This window comes from Protopterus annectens, chromosome 3.part0, assembly GCF_019279795.1.
Source record: "Protopterus annectens isolate FY-2018-M chromosome 3.part0, PAN1.0, whole genome shotgun sequence".
Classification (NCBI taxonomy): Eukaryota; Metazoa; Chordata; order Ceratodontiformes; family Protopteridae; genus Protopterus; species Protopterus annectens.
Window position 1 is genome coordinate 1,448,932,828 of NC_056731.1, and position 19,850 is coordinate 1,448,952,677.

The 19,850-nt window shown below is 38.4% G+C and overlaps 1 pseudogene; it reads right to left on the minus strand.

Moving 5' to 3' along the window:
- Positions 1–270: 270 nt before the first annotated feature.
- LOC122797087 overlaps positions 271–19,850 on the minus strand; it is a 30,508-nt pseudogene continuing 10,928 nt past the window's right edge.

A 19,850-nucleotide genomic window follows, 5' to 3' on the forward strand; every position in this document is an offset into this window, starting at 1 on the left:
ACCTCAACTAAATTCATGCATTTTAAGGTTAGATCAGCTTGGATTTATTTTATTTATTTATTTTTATTTTATATTTGTTTACAGGGCTAGTCCAACTGGATATATGTCCATTTTCAGTGGAGGCCCGGGGAGAAAAGCTCCAAGAAACAAAAAACACAGTATCATTTATAATATGAGACATTTACAAATACAGCTAAATTTATAGATAATCATCCCATTCATTAGATTTTGTTGCATTTCTGTAAACAGAATCATGGTACATTTCAGCTATTAAACTCCTTTACTAGCTGGTAGGGATCGTTTTGATGTGAGCTGTCTATAATGATAACATTCACAAGCATGATAGGCCACAATCCTGGACAATTAGGTCAACTTATATTGTCTGAAGACTTCTTCACTGGGTACAACTAAAGCAGCTGCTCAAATACAAATATCCATCTCATTGCCAGCAGTGACTGTCCCATCCTTCTTGAAGTCTAGTGGAAGTTTGAATAATTGCTCTAAAATACTCTTGAGTTGTGGGTTCTTATCATGGTCTGTAGTTGGCTTTTCATTTTACTTTTGTTTTCACCTAAATAAGAGCCATCTCAGCAGTGGAATGTCCAGTATCGTGCCATGCATTCCAATCACAGTCCTGTCTAGTGTTGTTATACTTCTCTGCAAGGTTCTCAGCTGTTAGAGCCACTGGAGTTTAACATGTTGACAGTCAAATCTGTCCATAAGGTATCTTACAGCTTAATGTCCTCTTCAACCTTAGTTCAGAAGCAAATGTTTCTAGCAGTGCATAAATCCCAGCTAATGTTCTATGTCCCCCCAACAAAGGACAATATCAGAGTCGTTCAGGCAGATTTTCTGTGATCCACTGAAAGTTACATGGAAACCTGTTCCACAAAGCTTATCATTGGTTATTGCATGAACTGGAATAGGCACACTGGTATGAAGGCCGATGTATTTAAAAAGACAGTCTTGAAAGGACTACAGTCTCAGTATTGATAAATAGTCTTGAAAGAATTATTTTTCTTTGTACTGCTTAAAAGAATAACTGTCCTATCAGCTGAAAATGTAACACATCAACACACCCCTAACAGACAGCTCCATTGGTATAGATGGATAAAGCTCTGACTATAATGCAGGTGACCTGAGTTTGATTAGTGACCTGGGCATTTGTTGTAGTTGGTATTGGGAGAAGGAATGATGAGGCTTTTCCTACACATCTTTTCTTGGTGGGAGGGATAAGGATGATGCTTATGCACTAGTCAAAATGGGCCTCTCTCTGTAGGTCTGGTGGAGATCAAGGTTCAGAAGAGCAACTGAACTGACAAAACAGGAAAGTCTCGGAGACATACAACTTTAATGCTTGGAGCAAGGATGCTGCTAAGGCTACCCCTCATTTCTCTCTCTCCCCACCTACAAAAGTCATGTCATCATGCAAAGGGGTAGGTCTACATAAATTCAAGCCTGCCTCTGTGAGCATCAGAGGCATTTGCTAGGTTCACTTACCACCTGCAAAGACCCACTGTTGCCAATATGAGGATACTTTCAAGACTGCCTTTTTAAATACTTTTAAGCATACTGAAAGTATATAATGTTTAAGATTGTTTAGAAACATCCTATAGTATTTTGTTTTCAGTGTTTGCTTTTTATCTATTTGTTTGTTGTGTTTCTTACTGTTGTACTCAAAACTAAGACACACTATTTCATTATTCTTCCTCCCACTTTTCACCATTTAATCTACAGCTTTTTAACAAACTCCTACTCCCTGGACCTTGGGAAGTTCCTGGCAAGCAAGAACTACTATTAAGGACCTTCTCCTGCCTCTTCCCCTGTTTCTCAATTTTTTTGGGTCTCCCCTCAGAACCCAGTACTTTCAAGAAGCTAGAACGTATGTGGTGCTCCCCTAGCTATTTTTTAATTTTTCTTTTTTAATTAATTGTCTGTTTTTTGCCCTGACTGACTGTAACTCATGTTAGTCAGGACTCCTAGCAGCCTCACCTCCTCTCCCCACTGTCTAGCTGCTGCTTCCCACATTTCTGGCCTGTCCTCCTTTTGTTAAATGTCCCCTCCTGAAAATTGTCAGTTTTTGGTTTCTTTCTTTTATTCACTCCCTGCTCCAATTCCCTACTCCAACCAGTTTTTGGTTTCTTTCTTTTTTCTCTCCCTCCTCCAATTCTCCCCCTCAACTCCCCTTTCTATGTTTTACACTTTTTTGCCACTAGATGGTGCCCTATTCCTGAGAGTATTCCGCTACCTGTTTTCCCTTAACCTTTGCTTTATAATTACTAGCTGCAAATTCCTAACACTTTGAATCCTTTTCACAGCCCCCTTATACATTTCTCTTTTCCTTTTCTGACTAGACCTCAAGCTTTACCTCTTTGTCACTCCTCTCTCCCACTCCAACTTACCTTCTCTGCTTTGATTGTTTTCTGACTGTCTTCCTTCACTTTATCTGTAAGCCAAACCTTTAGCCTATCCCATTTCCATTCTGATTAACAGAACCTTTGTAGAAGGCTTCATTCCTTCCATCTGGAAAATTTCACATATCATTCCCCTGCACAAAGGTGGTAACTCAACAGAAATCTTCAAATACTGACCCATAGCCCTTCTCTCCCCCCTAGCTAAAATCATGGAAAAATGCATCCAAAAACAACTTCTTAAACACCTATTAAATAACAACCTACTTGCTGCCTGTCAACATGGCTTTAGACCTTTCCACAGCACCACTTTAGCCCTCCTTCCCTTCACTGACTGCATCAACAAAAATTGAAATAATAGTATTCTCACCTCTGCTCTCTTTTTAGACCTGTCCAAAGCCTTCGATATGGTTAATCACCATATTCTGATTAATTTACTCAAACATTTTGAACTTGACTCTAGTGCAACAAAGTGGTTTGAGTCTTATTTGCATAACAGACAACAGGCTGTACTCTGACAAAATAACTTATCCAACCTCCTCCCCATTAACCTTGGAGTCCCAAAATACTGAGCCCCCTCCTGTTCTCTATTTTTATAAATGATCTTCACACCACTATTCCCTTTGCAACCTGTATACAATACGCTGATGATTCTACTTTGATTTGCTGTGCCTCATCCCCCTCAGAACTGCATTCCATCACCTAACAAACTTTCCAAACAGTTGAAACTTGGTTCCTTAAATGTTGCTTAATCTTAAACCCCCCCCAAAAAAAAAACAGTTACTCTTCTCCCCCACCTGTAAATCCTCTCCTCTCAACTTCTCTGTCTTGTCTAACAATGGTACTATCATATCACCTGACTCTTCCACCAGGCTCCTCGGAATAGAGATAGAGATAGACAACAACCTATGTTTTGACTCTCACATTAACAACACTATAAAATTAGTTAACAGAAAACTAGGCTCCCTGTATAGAATAAACCATTTCTTACACCTCTTGCTAAAACTTGCATTGCCCATTCACATCTGATCTCTACCCTACTTTGCCTCCTCTATTTACACTAACCTGTCCAAAACTAACCTCTCCAAACTGGCAGTCACTTTCAACAGTATTGCCGGATTTGCCTCTAACTCCACGTTCAGAAATTATCACTGCTTAAACCTAAGGCAATTAGGATGGCTTGAGCATCAAAATCTGATCTTATTTCATCAACTCTCCTTAGCCCATAAAATCCTCTATAAACCCAACAACACCCCTATTCTCAACACTCTTATTACACCTTATGGCAACCTCAAAAGCCTACATTCCTCTAACAAACTTCTTATATCAACATGTAAATCCAATAACTTAGCAGGAGCCCCCTTGTTCTTTAACAGTAGGAAAAGCTTGGAACTCTCTTCCTGACAACCTCACTTCAATCCCCCTTCTCCCCAGCTTTAAATCTCATCTCAAAACTCACTGGCTTTGCCCTGCACTAACCCTGACTAGACTGCCTTTGCTACCAGTATGTTCACATTCTCCTGCATACAAAGCTTGCCTTTGCTACTAGTATGTTCACATTCTCCTGCATATAAAGTAGTACTTATCTTACCTTTCTGTTAGCTCTCTTAATTTTGAACTCCCTCATCCTGTGATTAATTCCTGTTGTTGCATCTGTAATATATCTCTGTATTAGTTTATGTTACTTCAGTAATATTTGACTGCACTATTGCATATTCTTTTTTCTCTTGTACTTTTTTCTCTCTGAGTGAATTTTTTGTGTGCTATTGTATATTTTTTATCTGACTAAATTCTGTAAATTTGCAATTTTGTAACTGTTTATCTTGGAGCTTTTCTCCCTGGGCCTCTGCTGAAAATGGACATATATCCAGTTGGACCAGCCCGGTCAACAAATGTTAAATAAAATAAAATAAAATAAATTCTGGTCACCCTAGTCCAGTGGAGTTAAACACAAAGATAATATTTCTTGGAAGAGTCTTGTAACTGAGTAAATTTGTGGCTAAGGGAGTGGGGGGAGTGTCATACTGCCATAAGGGTAAAACGAGTTATTGATCTAACAGCTCACTTCTGAGTTGTCTGTACCACTTGACAAACCATTCTCACATATATTTAGAGCTCTCCCTTCTCTGTCTCTGGTTCTGTTTCTTTCTCCATTTTTGTGCTTAAGTCTCCCTTAGGATAGGCTTCTCATCCTATTGTCACTTTGTTGTAAGTCTTTCACTTGTTTTTCTCCACTTCTTGTTTCTTTTCTCATCTTCTTGTGGCTACATTTGAGATTTATTTATTTTATACTCATCTCTCTCTCTCTCTCTCTCTCTCTCTCTCTCTCTGTCTCTTACTGGCATGTGGCCCCGGTTTTGTTTCAGCATCTGACATTTCACATCCTCCCAGTATCTCCATGCCACCTTTCCAAAGTCTAAGGTTGTTTTCCTAGTCCATGTCTAGATGACAGTTCAGATTTTTACTGACTGGATTGTTTAGCTGTCTGTGATAGCTTTGTTTAAACCTTTGAATATCTTTCTTGTTGTCTAGCCTTTTTGCAGTACTTCCAGAATTACAGAGTATTTCACCCATGCAGCTGTTCCCTTCATTCTTAGCTCATTTACTACATCCAGAATAGCCGTCCTTCCTTATAGAGAGTTACTGATTAATCATCGACCAGTTTTATGAACATCCCTGGAAAAGGGATAACATTAAGTCTTTTTAATTACCTTATTATTTCTTTTTTTACAGCAAAGGGAAGGACACATGTCAAAACTTGCCTGGGTCTGATTTATGCTGTTGCTTGCCACAGTCCCACACTTTGCATCCACTCTCTTAGTGTTTCTTGATTTCCTGGTATCATAAATATCTAATTTAAGTAACAATTACACATTTCTTCAGTTCACTGATGCTTTCTCTTACAATTATCCTGATATTACTCCTTCTTGAGTGATTTTAAAGCTCATCCATCTTTTCTCCCTGCCTTTTTATTACGTGTTAGTTCCAGTATACTGTGAATCTTTTCCTGCAGTTCAGCATTAATTGCCACTTTGTCTTCATCCAGACATTGCAGCTTCCATCCATCCATCCATCCATCCATCCATCCATCCATCCATCTATCCATCCACAACCCCTTTTTCCCATTTTTGCACATGGGGTTGAGGAGTCAATTTACCAGTGACAATCATCTAGAGCCAAGGTTTACACTACTGGGTGGCTAGCCCTGCCATGGTACTTCTTCCACACTACACATTTGCACACACACCTATGGCCAATTTAGAGTGTCCAATCCACCTACTGCATGTCTTTGGAATGTGGGAGAAACTGGAGCACCCAGAAGAAACCCATGCAAACACAGGCAGGACATGCAGACTCCACAGAGAAGACTCCCCAGCCAAGAACTAAACCAGAGACCCTCTTGCTGTGAGGTAACAAAGATATCCTCCATACCACTGTGCTGCAGAATGCCCCTTGTAATCATTCTTCTTCTATTTGTTGCTGTTCTATTGTTTGTTTCAAAGATCTAACATCTTGGACTACTATGATTGCCTTTTCAAAATGCAAAATGTTACCTCTTATTTGCAGCTTTAAAAACAGCCATATGTTTCTCCTTTTGTTCCTGCTTATACATCTTTCATTCTGTTTTTTTTTTTTTTTTTATCTCCCTGAGACCACATTTCCTGAAAGTACTGTCTTGAGCTTTGGGTACCCTCCTGACAGTTAGGAATTATGTTAAAGAATATTTCAGCTTGAGATGAAATGTGCATGATTAATTTATATAAGACATGCATTTGTCCAGTTGTTGAGTATTGTGTATACACTGCTAGCCATTTAAATGATACAGGAACAGCGCAATGAAAATTCACTAAAAGAATATTTTCAGTGGACTTCCAAGATGGCTGCAGCATTGAGAAACAGCTTAATTCTAGCTCTCCCAATGTGAAAACAGAAACTCATCAGAGAAGGCCAATGGACTTTTGTGTTTCTGGGTTCATTTCAGTAACTAGCTAGTAAGTCCACTGACTGGATGCCAAGAAAAAAAAAAGAAATACAGAGGACCTAAAGGAAAAACAGCTATAAACGGTAAGTAAAAAGCATTGACTGGGAAAAGTACTGCAGCTGTTCAGCAAAAAGCAGTGCAAGCTCCAGACATGACTTCCAGTAACCTAGAGTAAAGCATAAGATTAACTGCATACAGACCTGTTTAAAATAAACAAAACACCAATGGAGTATATCAACTTAAAGAACAAAAGGCTGGAAAAAATGGAAGAAGCTTTAAACAGATATTCAGGTGAGGTGATAAAACTGCAAAAATCAGAGGTTGAAATGAAGAAAAGGCTGGTTGAATATGAGGAGATGAAAAAAAAAAAAAAATAAAATTAGAGGAGTGAGTACATAGGGAAAACCTGAGAATTTCAGCTGTACCAGAGAAGCCGATAAGAAACAGGCTATATTAATTTTTTGAAAGCAGAAATAAGAAGCTGGACTGGTATTCCACAGCAGGAGTTATTTGAAAGGGTACACCATATGTATGCTTCAAACCTGGCTATGAGAAAGCAACTTAAACCTTTAATAGTAAAGATACAATCCTACCAGCAGAATGAGTTGATTGACAAAACTGTGGCAAAAGGAAAAAGTACTAAAAGTGGAATACACCAGAGTGTTTGTGGAGAATGGTTACTCATTGTAAACCAGGCAGCAGAGGAGTAAATTTATTCTACTATTCAGGGAATATTGAGAAGCAGGCATGAGATTTAAACTGCTGTACCCAACTATCTTCAAAATATTCTTCCCTGGAGGAACAAAATCATTTTTTGATGAAGTACATGCTAAGGGGGAAATACAAAAGTTTGTCTAACATAAAGTGATCTGGAAATCTGGAAATATTGGACTTTTTGGACTTTGTTGGACTTGTGGGGGACTCTAAAGTATATGCCCTACTTCATGTAATTAGTGTTCAGAAAAAATACTTAGGGAAGAAGAAGAAGAGGAGGAAGAATACATATACATACATATATATACATTCAGTGCTTCCAACTTAAGTCCATGTGCCATCCAGCCACACATAATCTACTATATCAGTTACCTACCATATCTTCTATTCAATATTGATGCATATATAGCAATAGCTCTAAGGCTATACCCTACTCTCAGAATCTTTAATCTGCTGCTCTACATTTTTCCCTCTCTACTGCAAAATTGCAATACTGTATTGTTCACACATTCTGCTATTGTCCCATGTCATCAATTGTATTCTTGTTTGGCTTGCATACTTAAAATCTAATATCTGTATAACTAGTATTACCCATTTTGTTGTATTACCTATTCTGTAATGTAGTGTTCTGTACCATTGCTGCTTGATTTCTGTATTTTGATTCTGTAGCTTTATCATGTTGTTTGATGTTGGAGCTTTTCTCCATGAGCCTCTACTGAAAATGGGCTCATCCTGGCCCAGTAGACTTCCCAGTAAACAAATGGAAATAAATAAATAAATAAATAAATAACAAAGTTAACTGTAAATAAAACAAAAAATGTTCTTAATAGTACTGTTTTATAGTGTATAATTTTATTTGCATGCTATAAAGTAAAGTTGTTTCAGTTGTTTTTAAATGCAACGGGGATTCTATTGTAAACAGGTGCTCCTATTTTTTTACTTTTTCTTTCTTTTCTTTCCCCTTCTTTTCTCTTTCTCCTTGTTCAGTTTTAAGAACTTAAATGTAGGTGCTGCAATGTAAAAAAAAGTCTGGTTAAAAGAGTATGACAGAAGAAAAATGAAAGCACTTTTTCTCATTCTTGCATGGAGAATGACTGGATTAAGGCCCTTAACTTGGCCTAGTAACACATTTTAAAAGAAAGCAAGTGAATGAAACAGAATATTGAATATTATATTGCTTTTTTCTAACAAAAAATGCAGGCTTAGTAGCAATTCTGTATGTAGTCCTTATGTCTCCATGGAGGCAATCCGATAAAGATAAATTGGAAACAGTCTGATAAAGAAAAATTGGCAAGAAAAAAAGAGAATTGGCTAGGAGATAATGTTCTCTGAAAGCATTCAGGTGTTATTTCAGCTGGAAGAGCTATAAAGATAAGACAAAACCAGAGAGCACTTAGAAGAAATACATGCTGCACCATGCATATTAGCATGGATAACCTTTCTTTTAGGTTAACTCAAGTTTGTGAGTGTGGCTGTCAGTTTGGGAAATTTGTTCTTATTAGGATGGTAAAACTTAAATATTTAAAGATGTACATAGTTTTGTATGTTATCAAGTTAATACATTTTAGGGGGTATTGGGAGTGTATTTTGTTTTTTGTTTGAGGGCATTCAATAAAGCAAAACGTTTTGTGAGATGTGACATAGGCTCAAATGGATATGACAAGAAACAACCCTATAAAGGTTGAACCTACCAGAGTATGCAAGTAACACAAACGCTGGAACTAGGCATTTAAAAAAGCTGTTATAAATAAAAGGTAGGAATAATAACCTTTTAAATACAATGATGCTTTTTGTAATGTCTTTAAATGTCAAAGGTCTCACAGATAAATACAAAAGAGAGGGAGTAGTGAACGATATTTAAAAATGTAGAGTGTAAATAGCTATGCTACAGGAGACACACTTGGAAAGAACTGAACATGTGAATTTGATAAAGAAATGTTTTTGGGTGGTTATTTAGCAGAATACTGGGACAAAAGAAAAGAGAAGTACTTATATTAATTGCAATAGGAGCTCCAATAGTTATAGAAGAGGATAAAAATGATAACAATGGCATATTTGTAGTGCAGCTACTGGCAAGGGAGCAGGATTATATTGGCATGTATTTATATTCCACCTAAAACTGCTGTAATGCAGCTTAAGAAAATTCTGTGGTAAATAATCAGCATTCAGCAAGAACATTTACTTATAGGTGGGGACTGGAATTTTATTTTCAGCAGTGAAGATGTGTCTGGGGGGACAAAAGGGGAAGTATAACAAAGGGGGGTAGAAAGTTGAAGAAATTTATGAAAATACTTTGCATGGAAGATGTGAATTCAGTACTAGTAGTTCAGAGTGAATTTATGTATTATTCCCCAATATATAAAAATCGGGCTAGATAGAATTCACATTTCACAGGAACATGTGCATTTAATTAAAGGTCTTGATATGCACCCAATAACTATTGTATCAGCTGGTTGACACCCCTATGAGAGGTGAAAATTTCCTGGACATGGTCCTAACCAACATTTGCAGCCACTGTAATACTCCTACAATGTTATCCTCATTGGTAAAATCTGACCATAAAGCAATCACTTTTGAAGTCACCATCTCTCCAGATCCCCCCCTCAATCAGGGTCAAATGAAAAAACTTTTCCAAAGCTGACTACAATCTCTTCAGAGCAGGTATAAGCAGCTTCTCAGCCACTGTCCCTTCAGTTGGAACTACCACTAATGTCCAAGCCTACACCAAAAAACTATATGAGCACCTACATAGCTGTATGGACTCAGCAATACCTGACAGGACTAAATCATCTTCCTCAAGAAAGAGTAAACCTGTCTGGTGGACATCAGCAATAAACAAACTATATAATACAAGGAAACAATTGCTGTCCAGGGCCAAGACGGAGTAGGTGCCAAGTTGAAAGCAATCTCTCCTTTGTCTAAATAAGCAAATACCATCACTGTTGAAATCCTCTAAGGCTAACTTTGAGTCCAAATTGGCCACATCCACCAAGGACAATCACAAGGCCTTCTTTACATATGTCCACAATCTCAAAGGCAACACCCAAATCTGCTCTGAACTGGTGGTCAATAACACTACATACACAAACACCATAGATATAGCCAACCTGCTGCCAGACAGGTTCAGTGAAAACTTCACCCCCCTGTCCCCCCATCAGTAAACCAGGACATCCCCAGCACCTGCCTCCCCTCCCCTCATCACCAAGGAGTAGGTCCTAAATGCACTCTCAAAGGCAAAACTTGCAGTCTCCATTGGACTCAATAACATCCCTGACTGTATCCTACATGAACTCAGGCATGAGCTCTCAGCTCCATTAGACACCCTATTCAACCAATGCCTGAGCACTAGCTTCATCCCAGCTGAATGGAGGACAGCCACCTGTCAACCCTCTACACAAAGGGGGAGCATCCACTGACCCAGGCAATTATAGGCCCATTAGCCTAACTAGCCTGATCTGTAAGGCCATGGAACACATTATCATGAACCTTATAAACAAGGATATTAGCAACCTCCAAACACTTGACCCCACACAGTTTGGTTTTATCAAAGGTTGATCATGTCTGTTAAACTTGGTCAACTTCTATGAATCAATCACCAAAGCCATGGATGAGGGGAAGATGGTGCACACTGCCTACCTTGACTTAGCCAAAGCCTTTGACACTATTCCCCAATCAGGCATAATAGATAAACTCTCCCAGCTAGGCATTAAACCATATGTTACCAGATGGGTAGCTAACTAGCTCACTGACAAAACCCACTCAGTCAAAGTAGGGGAAGACACCTCTAGTAGTAGAACCATAATGAGTGGTGTACCCCAAGGATGGGTCTTGGGGCATCTACTGTTTCAGATATACTTTTCTGAGGTGCAAGCCAAAGCCTGTGGTCTGTGGCTGACCAAGTTTGTAGATGACAGCAAGCTGGGTCCTGTCTTAAATTCTGCTGGTGATGTGAACATCCCCCAAGAGTGCCTTACCCAAACTAATGACTGGAGACAAAAGCATGGGCTCAAACTGAATGGCAAGAAATGCATCATTATCCCCTTTGGGGAAAATGTCATCTCCAATAATTATCACATTAATAACAATGTACTAAGCATGCAATCAGTCGTGAGGGACTTGGGCACCCAGGTTGATAGCAACCTGACTTTTGACCACCGCATTGCCTCCATTGTACGGAAGGCTTTGTACATGGCCCACCTCATAAATAAGGGTATTTCATCCAGGAACAAGGAGGTCATAACATCCCTGTACTCCTCACTTATCGAGTAAAAATGCCCCCTTCGGCATGTACCTTGCCAAGCACATGCAGCAATTGGAGAGACCACAGAGGTTCCTGACCAGGAAAATCCAGGGTCTCAAACACCTATCCTGTACAGATAGACTAAAAGCCCCATCCCTCTACTTAGTCTTATACAGACTGCTCAGAGGTGACCTGTATCTAGCATACAAGGCCATTTCAGACACAGTCTTGATGAATTTGCTGCATATCCGTAAGACAAACTCCACTCACACAACCCACATGCAAGGCCTTAACCTGGTCTGTGACATTAATAGAACTTGCTGATGGGATAGATTTGTGTCCCAAAAACTCCCCCATCTGTGGAATAGACTCCCTCTCCATGTCTAGCAGAGTATCTCTCTAGCCCTCTTTAAGATGAACCTGGATGACCACAGGCTGTGCTGCAGGAACCTTGCAAAGGCTTTGGCTAGGCTGGGGGGGGCTGGGGGGGCCAAGGGACTAATAGACTAGCTCCATCCTACCTAACCTAATAAAAACCTATGAAAGCTATAAAATAACAAAAAATAAAAACAAAAAATAAAAAATAAAAAAAAAGCAAATAACTCCTACTAATCAAACAAAAAGTTAAATGAAAAGGATTTAAAAAGGTAAAATGGAAATTTCAAATTAAAAGAAAATGTAGCTAGGAGTATAGGGAAAATAAAAAAAAATAAAAATAAAAAGAAAAAAAAAACTGTTGTTTTTTTTTTTTTTAACTAAAGAGCAAAAACTTTTAGCACAATGCACAGGGGCAACAGGCAACAGGACAGCCAAAGCCCCCCAAGCAAGAAAAAAAAGGAAAAAAAAAATAAAAAGAGATCTTGTAGAGGCATGTTGTTTGTTTTGAAATTCTATGAAAGTCTGTATAAAGCAGAGAAATATGGAAATCAAGAAAAGGTACAAATGGAAATGTTTATGGGAGAATAAAATGTGCCAAGGTTAGAGGTCTATGAGGCTCAATTACTAACAGTGAGAATAGGAGGAGATGAGATAAAAATGGTGATATATAACCAATCTACAGGAAAGTCCCCAGGAATAAATGGTATTCCTCTGAAAGTTTGGAAGCTAGGAGGGAAAAATGATAAAGATCTTAAAGGTTTTGTTTAACAGCATTTTAAGAGGAGGAGGAAAAGTACCAACATCCTAGAAGAAAGAGGTGGCAGCTGTAATACCTAAAGAGGGTAAAGATGCATCAGATCCAGCTTCATACTGGCCCATTTCAATACTAAACCATGATTATAAAGTGTCTGTCTATAATGGCTAAAAGAATGGCAAAGGGATGCCAAAATTAATAGATATGGATCAATGTGGTTTTGTGGAGGGTAGGCAAACATTTGACAACATTACCAGAACATTTATGATCCAAAGGCAAGCAGAAAGTAAGAACATGCCAATGCTGTTGGTGGGTCTTGATGCAGAGAAAGAATTTGACAGAGTAAGCTGGGACTTTATGAGGAGGACAATGGAAGCATTTGCATTCTCTGATAAAATTATAAGGTTGATTTGGAGGATATGTGAGGTAGAGGTGAAATTAAAGTGGGTGGGGTCCTCTGATCATTTCTGTTTGAGCAGAGGAACAATAGGTTCATAGGTTCATAGGAAGTTACTAGGCTAGCGGTCCTCAGGCCTTTGCAAGCCTAGCCATGTAAATTCCAAGTATCCCCATTTGTTCATTTTTGGGTAGAATTTATGAAAATATTGGGTCTGTGATCAACACCGGCTACCCCTGTCCATGAGGGGCATGGGTGCCACCACAGAGGTGAATTTACGGTCTTCTATCTAATTATTTAGGTTGCATTTGAATTGGGTCAGTGAGGAGTTCTGTTTTACATGACTAGAGAGTCTATTCCAGAGAAGCAGCAGTCTCTGAGAGACATATCTGTCTCTCTAGCATGATCTATTAATATCACAAGCTAGGCTGAAATCACTAGAGCGAGTGACTCTTGAGCCATTTGACTTGTGGATGTGCAACATTTCCATTAGGGCAGGGTTGGAGATTGCCCTATAGGCCAGGCACAAGTCACCTCTCAACAGCCTATAAGATACAGAGTAAAGTGAAAGGATCTCTGCCTGTCCACATGGGTCATGGCTTGGAGTCCCTGTATTTTCTTAGTGAGAAACCTCTGGGGTGTCTCGAGCTGCTGCAGGTGTCTGGTGAGATACATGCAAAAGGTTAGTGATCTGATGAGAGTCAAGTACAGAGGAGTTATAGCATCCCTTGATTTGGATGCTGTGCCCTTGCTTATGAGGTGCACTACATAGAAGGCTTTCCTTACCACTGTGGAAACTTGGTGGTCAAAGTTCAGATTGCTATCAGCCTGTGTTCCCAAGTCTTGCACCACTGGATTGGAACTCATGGGGGTGCTGTCAATATTGTAATTTATGGGGAATTCCATTTTGCCATAGGGAATAATAAGGCATTTTTTTTTTGCGTTTAGTTTTAGACCATGGCTTTGGCACCAATCATTTGTTTGTGTTAGCCCTTCCTGTAACATGTTGACACCATTGGGGGACTCAATGATTGTTTCCAGTTTGCAATAATCAGTGAACTTGGTGAGCCAAAAGCCATCTACTTTGTCCTGGACTTCTGTGAAATAGATGCCAAACAGTGAAGGGCCCAGCACAGACCCCTGTGGTACTCTACTGGTAACAGGTTTACTGGTGGAGGTGTTGTCACCAATTTTGACAGAATGTATTCTGTCAGTGAGTGAGTTGGCTTTCCATTCTGTGAGAAGTTCTCAATGATGCTAAAGTGGGGAATTGTGTCAAAAGCCTTGGCTAGGTCTAGATAGGCTATCTGCACTGTCTTTCTTTTGTCCGTGGCTTTAGTGACATTCTCAAGAAGTCTACCAGGTTTAATAAGCATAATCTACCCTTAAGAAAGCCAAACTGGGTTGGATCCAATGTTTGGAGGTCGCCTATGTCCTTGTTGATAAGGTCCATGATAATTCTTTCCATGGCCTTGCAGATGAGCCTGGTTAGACTTATGGGTCTGTAGTTCCCAGGGTCATTTGATGGCCCACCTTTGTGCAGGGGGATTACTGTTACTGTTCTCCATTCTGCAGGCACATAGCCAGCTCTCAAGCTATGATTAAAAAGAATGTCAAGTGGGTCCACTAGTTCTTGTTTTAGATTGTTTAGTAAACAACCTGGGATATTATCTGGTCCTACTGAGGCCATGTTTTGGACCTTGGCAAGTGCAGAGATGACCTGTTCTCTACAGATACTAGGCAGAGAACTGGTATCAGTTATGCCTTTGGATATGGTAGGTGGGGATAGGGGAATGAAGTTTGCACTGAATCTGTCAGCTAGCAAGTTGGTGCTATCTTCCTGTGTAGTATGAATGATCCCATCTACAATCAGTTTGGCACATTGCTGGGCATTCCCTTTTAGACTTTGGACATAGTTAAAGAATGCCTTATGATTATCCTTGGATAGGGAGTCGATTTTACTTTCATGATTTGCATTTGAAGACTTTAAAATATTTCTGATTTTTCTGTTTAGGATTAGGAGGGAACTCTTCCTTTGCAGAGCGATATCCCTCTTGCTTTTGGACAACAGTTTCTTCCTCTTGTTATATAATCTGTTTATACTTGAAGTCCACCATGGTGTCTTGTTTTTATGGGAAGACCTGGTTTTGATCCGGTTAGGTACAGCAGAGTTTATGCAGTTGCTTAAATGTTTGTACAGGGCATTTGCATACACTTCTGCATAGTGATCATTGGTGTTTACGACTGTGGGTGGTATGAAGCTTTTATACTATCACTTAATATGCTGTAGTGAGCTTTAGTGAAGCTTTTTTACAATTTTTGTTTCTGTGTGGGTGTCACTTTCACTAGTTACTTCAAACAAGACTGTTTTGTGCTCTGACCTAACCAGGGAGGGCATCATGCATGGTAAAGTACAGTGACCCTCGCATATTGGTGAGTACTAGATCCAGAACATTAGAACCCCTAGTGAGGGTGCAGACTATCTGTTCCAGAGCATTTGTGTTAACAAAGTTCAGGAACCTCTGGGTGAGCGTGTTTTTGCTCATGTATGTCCCCCAGTCTATAGACGATATTTGAAATTTCCAATGACTAAGGAGCTGGGCTGTATAGCGAGGGATTGTAGTAACTCGAGTTAGGTTGTATTCTTATCCTGGTTCATGGTCGGGGATCTACAGCTAGCAATGATGTGGTATGGTAGTTTTCCAGTTGTTAATTGAACATGGAGTAGTTCGAGAGAGTCATGCTGTTTGACAAGTCTCGAAGTGTATTGGGTTTTAATGACTTCACCTTTGGTTCCATCATGCTCATTTTGAGGTCTGAATGTGTGGAAGGCATTGTAGCCTTGCATAGCTGGTGTACTCTCAGCATACTTGAACCATGTCTTTGTAACTTCACAGATGTCAGCATCCTCCATGTTGAGGAATGCTTCCAGGGGGTGCAGTTTCATGTTTAAACTCCTAGTATTAAGCAGCATGACCCAGTGTTTGTCTCAATTAGATTTTGTTACATTGGAAAATTTGTAATCCACAAATATAGGCACTGAGGAAGGACCACCACACGCTTCCAGAAGAATTAGTTTAATGTCCTATGCAAAACACTAAACACATGTATTACACATAAATGCTTTAACAGATCATCACATTTTCATCCACATAGAGACTTCATCAGATTTGAATTTCAACTAAGTAAACCACCCCCTATAATCTATCCCAAATAATACTAACCACCAATAAAATTCCTTAATTAATTAAACTATATAACCTGAAATGGGTAGTTCAAACACTCCGAAAAGTTTATTTACTAAGGGTTTTAATTTTATTTCAAAGAAAAAATGTGATATAAGTAGATTGATTATCAATGTAAAAATGTTCTTGGGGAAGAACTTGGAGTTAATTTTTGGTGATAACAATAAGGGTAGTAATTACAGCAAGGAATTGAGGAAAAGAAGTATGTTAAACCCAAGCCTGCACCCTCAGTTGAAAAAATTGAAGTTCTAGTTGAGAGGGAGTTAAGGGAAGGTGTTTTAAATAATAAGATTTTCCTGAACTTAGCTAGTGAAGATAGAAGATTATTGGAAGACATGAGAAATAATAAATACTTAAGGTGATGAAACTTGATAAGGGGTGGTGCAGTACTTAATAAGCATTATTACATATGAAGCTAAAATGATGGAAATATTAGAGGACACTAGTAAATATATAAGAGTTTCACACCAACAATTAAATCAACATAACCAACAGACATATATACCTGGCGTTGAATGTTCTATTATTGGAAGGGTTAAATGACTTGGACATATTTACATTTTTACATAATGACAAGCCCCATGTTCCATCGATCTTTGGTATCCCCAAAGGGCACAAGAACTTATTGGACCCACCTTTAAGACCTGTTGTGTCAGCTGAGGGTTCTGCAACTGTCCCTTTAGCTACATTTTTGGATGTCAAAAGTAAGAAATTATCTATGGAAGATAAAAATATGTTGAAGGACTCATGGGATTTTTTGAGGAGGGTTAAACTGAATTTATACCAGAATGGGTTGTTGTTCATTACCATAGATATAGTTGATTTGTTTGGTTGCATCCCCCATGAGCAGGGGCTGGAATGGTTTGAAAATGCACTTAGAATGTCAGGTAAATTAACAAGATGATTTCTGCATTTGGAGCTTATTGGCACATTATTGAAAAATAATTATGTATATTTTGAGGGTGAATTTTTCCAACAGGTCAGTGGAGTACCTATAGGGGTGAGATGTGCCCCTATTTATGCAAACAAAATCCTATCAGTCTGGGAGCACAAGTTCATAAGACATTCCCAATACAAGGACTGTTGAATACTATATAAGCGCTTTTTGGATGATATTTGTATTTTTGGGGTTGAAACTGAAGAAAAATTGTTGAATTTATTTAATTACATTTCTAGTTCCACTAATTTTTTAAGCTTTACATATGACATTGATTATGAAAAGGTTAATTATTTGGATGTTACCCTATACAAGGATAAAGTAGCATTTAGGTCAAAAGTTTATAGAAAAAAGATTTATTCTAATTCATAACTTCATTATATGAGTGCACACCCGCACCACCAAAAAAAAAAAGTATCATCAAGGGGCACTATGTGAGAATCAGTAGGATGACCTTGGACGATCAAGATTTTGAGTGCGAGTGAGACATTTTAAGAAGTATGCTTAGTGAGAGGGGGTCCCCCATGAATTTAATTAATGAGGTTTACAGTGAGGTTGCCGAAGGTCAGAAGGATAGATTTGCTCCCATTCTTGGTATTTAACTCTCTAATCTAGATATTAATACTAATATGGGATCCTTAAAAGATTTACCAGGGAAAAGTGATAGGTATTAATATGCTTTTGTGACCGAGTTTAATGGAAATGTTAGGGTTATTAAAAGCATTATGCAAAGTGAATGGTTCAAATTTGTGGGTTTATCTAACCTTAAAGGTATTTTTGATGCACCGCTCAAGTGTATTTTTTGTTAAGGTCCAGATATTAAAGATTTGCTGGAACATAATTGCACTAACAGTAGTAAACAGAACAAAGTGGGCACATTTAAATGTGGTTCATGTCCCCAATACCCCTATATTAGTAATACTGAAGCTATTTTATTGGAGGCTAAGGATACGTATATAGCTTGTAGGACCTAAAGTACATGTGATTCTAGTGGAGTAGTATATATTGCTATGTGTAATAAATGCTCAGTATTCTATGTGGGAAAGATGGAAAGAAAGTTAAAAAGAAGAATTTATGAACACTTATATGATATATGGAATAGGAACCAGAGTAGTGCTTTATTCAAGCATACCCTTAATTGCTCATCAGCCAAGTTTTTATTTTTTGTTTTAGAAGAAATACCTATTCATGTTGGGGAGGGCTTATGGGAGACTAAAACTGAATATAGGAAGGTTTATTGGCAAATAGTTTTAGAAGCCAATAAACCACCAGGAGTGAATGATACTGTTTCCCCTTGCTTGTTTTAAAATTATGGGAGGCTAGATTATGAAACTTAATCTATTTTACAATTCATTTTTTGGTCATGTATTTTATCTATTTCTTATTAGTGAATTATTTTATAGATTTAGGGCATTTTACATCTTTAAGATTTTACATTGTTCACTTTTTTGTATATTTATAACTTTGGTCAGTAGGTGGTGATGTCAGATTAGGAATTTTTTGTGCCTCCTTGATTTTTAGGGATTTTTATATTTATATATACTTATTTATACATCACATTTTAATAGTTGTATGATATGTGCATTTCATGATTCCTTAAATTTTAATTGATTTGCTCTTTTTATTTATAATCTTAGTAATTTTAAGTAGGTTATTTTATTTAGAAAGGTTTGGGGAATGTTTGAACTACCCAGTTCAGGGTATATAGTTTAATTAATTAAGGAATTTTATTGGTGGTTAATGTTATTTGGGATAGATTATAGGGGGTGGTTCACTTAGTTGCAATTCACATCTGATGAAGTCTCTATGTGGATGAAAATGCAATGCTCTATTAAAGTGCTTATGTGTAATACATGTGTTTACTGTTTTGCATTGGACATTAAACTAATTCTTCTGGCAGCATGTGATGTTACTTCCTAAGTTCCTGCATTTGTGAATTACAAGTTGTTTATTTGTGGCACTTTTTCTCCTTTTGTTTGTTTACATTAGAAAATGTATTGTTTTCACATTGCCTGAAAAAGGCACTATGGGGGAGGCAAGGTCCTTTGCCAGTATCTGAAAGCCTAGGGGGGACAGGTGCAGACCATCTCAACCAAAGCAGTGAGGTCCGTCTACCATATCCTCTCAGACTGACAGATACTAGATCTCCCTGGACTGACACCAGAAGCTGACCCAATTGTTGAAGTCAATCATTTTTTTTATATTGTGGCATCATCATGGGTGATGGTAGGATCCTACTTAGGGCTAGGGACATACCTGTCTGGGACACATAAGCAGAGAATTCTATCATGTCTCACTTTAAATAGTGCAGAGAGGTACGTCTCAAGTCATTCGCTCCAACATGGACTATGGCAGAGTCATAATGGCACTTGTTGTTGTGTGACTTTAGTGCATGCGTGATTTGTCGGATCCTGTCACCTGATAGGCAGCTGACCGTGACCTTCTCCTTGTCCAGTCTGGTGAGAGGAACATCTGTGTGTGTCATTGTGGAGTCACCTATGACCATGACAGGGTTGTTCTCTTTCCCCTTTGTTATTTGCATTATATTTAGAACCATTGGCAAAGAAAATAAGCGACTCAGAAATTCAAGGATATAATTTGCATGGTAGTCAAGAAAAGCTGTATCTATTTGCAGATGATATTATTTTATACCTGACAAAACCAGAAAAGGACATTATAGTGTTATGAAACATTTTGAGACACTTCCAAATCTTTTTGGGATAAAAAATTAATGAATCTAAAATGAAGCGAATAGCAGTACATTATGTACCCACACACAAATTGGTTCAGCA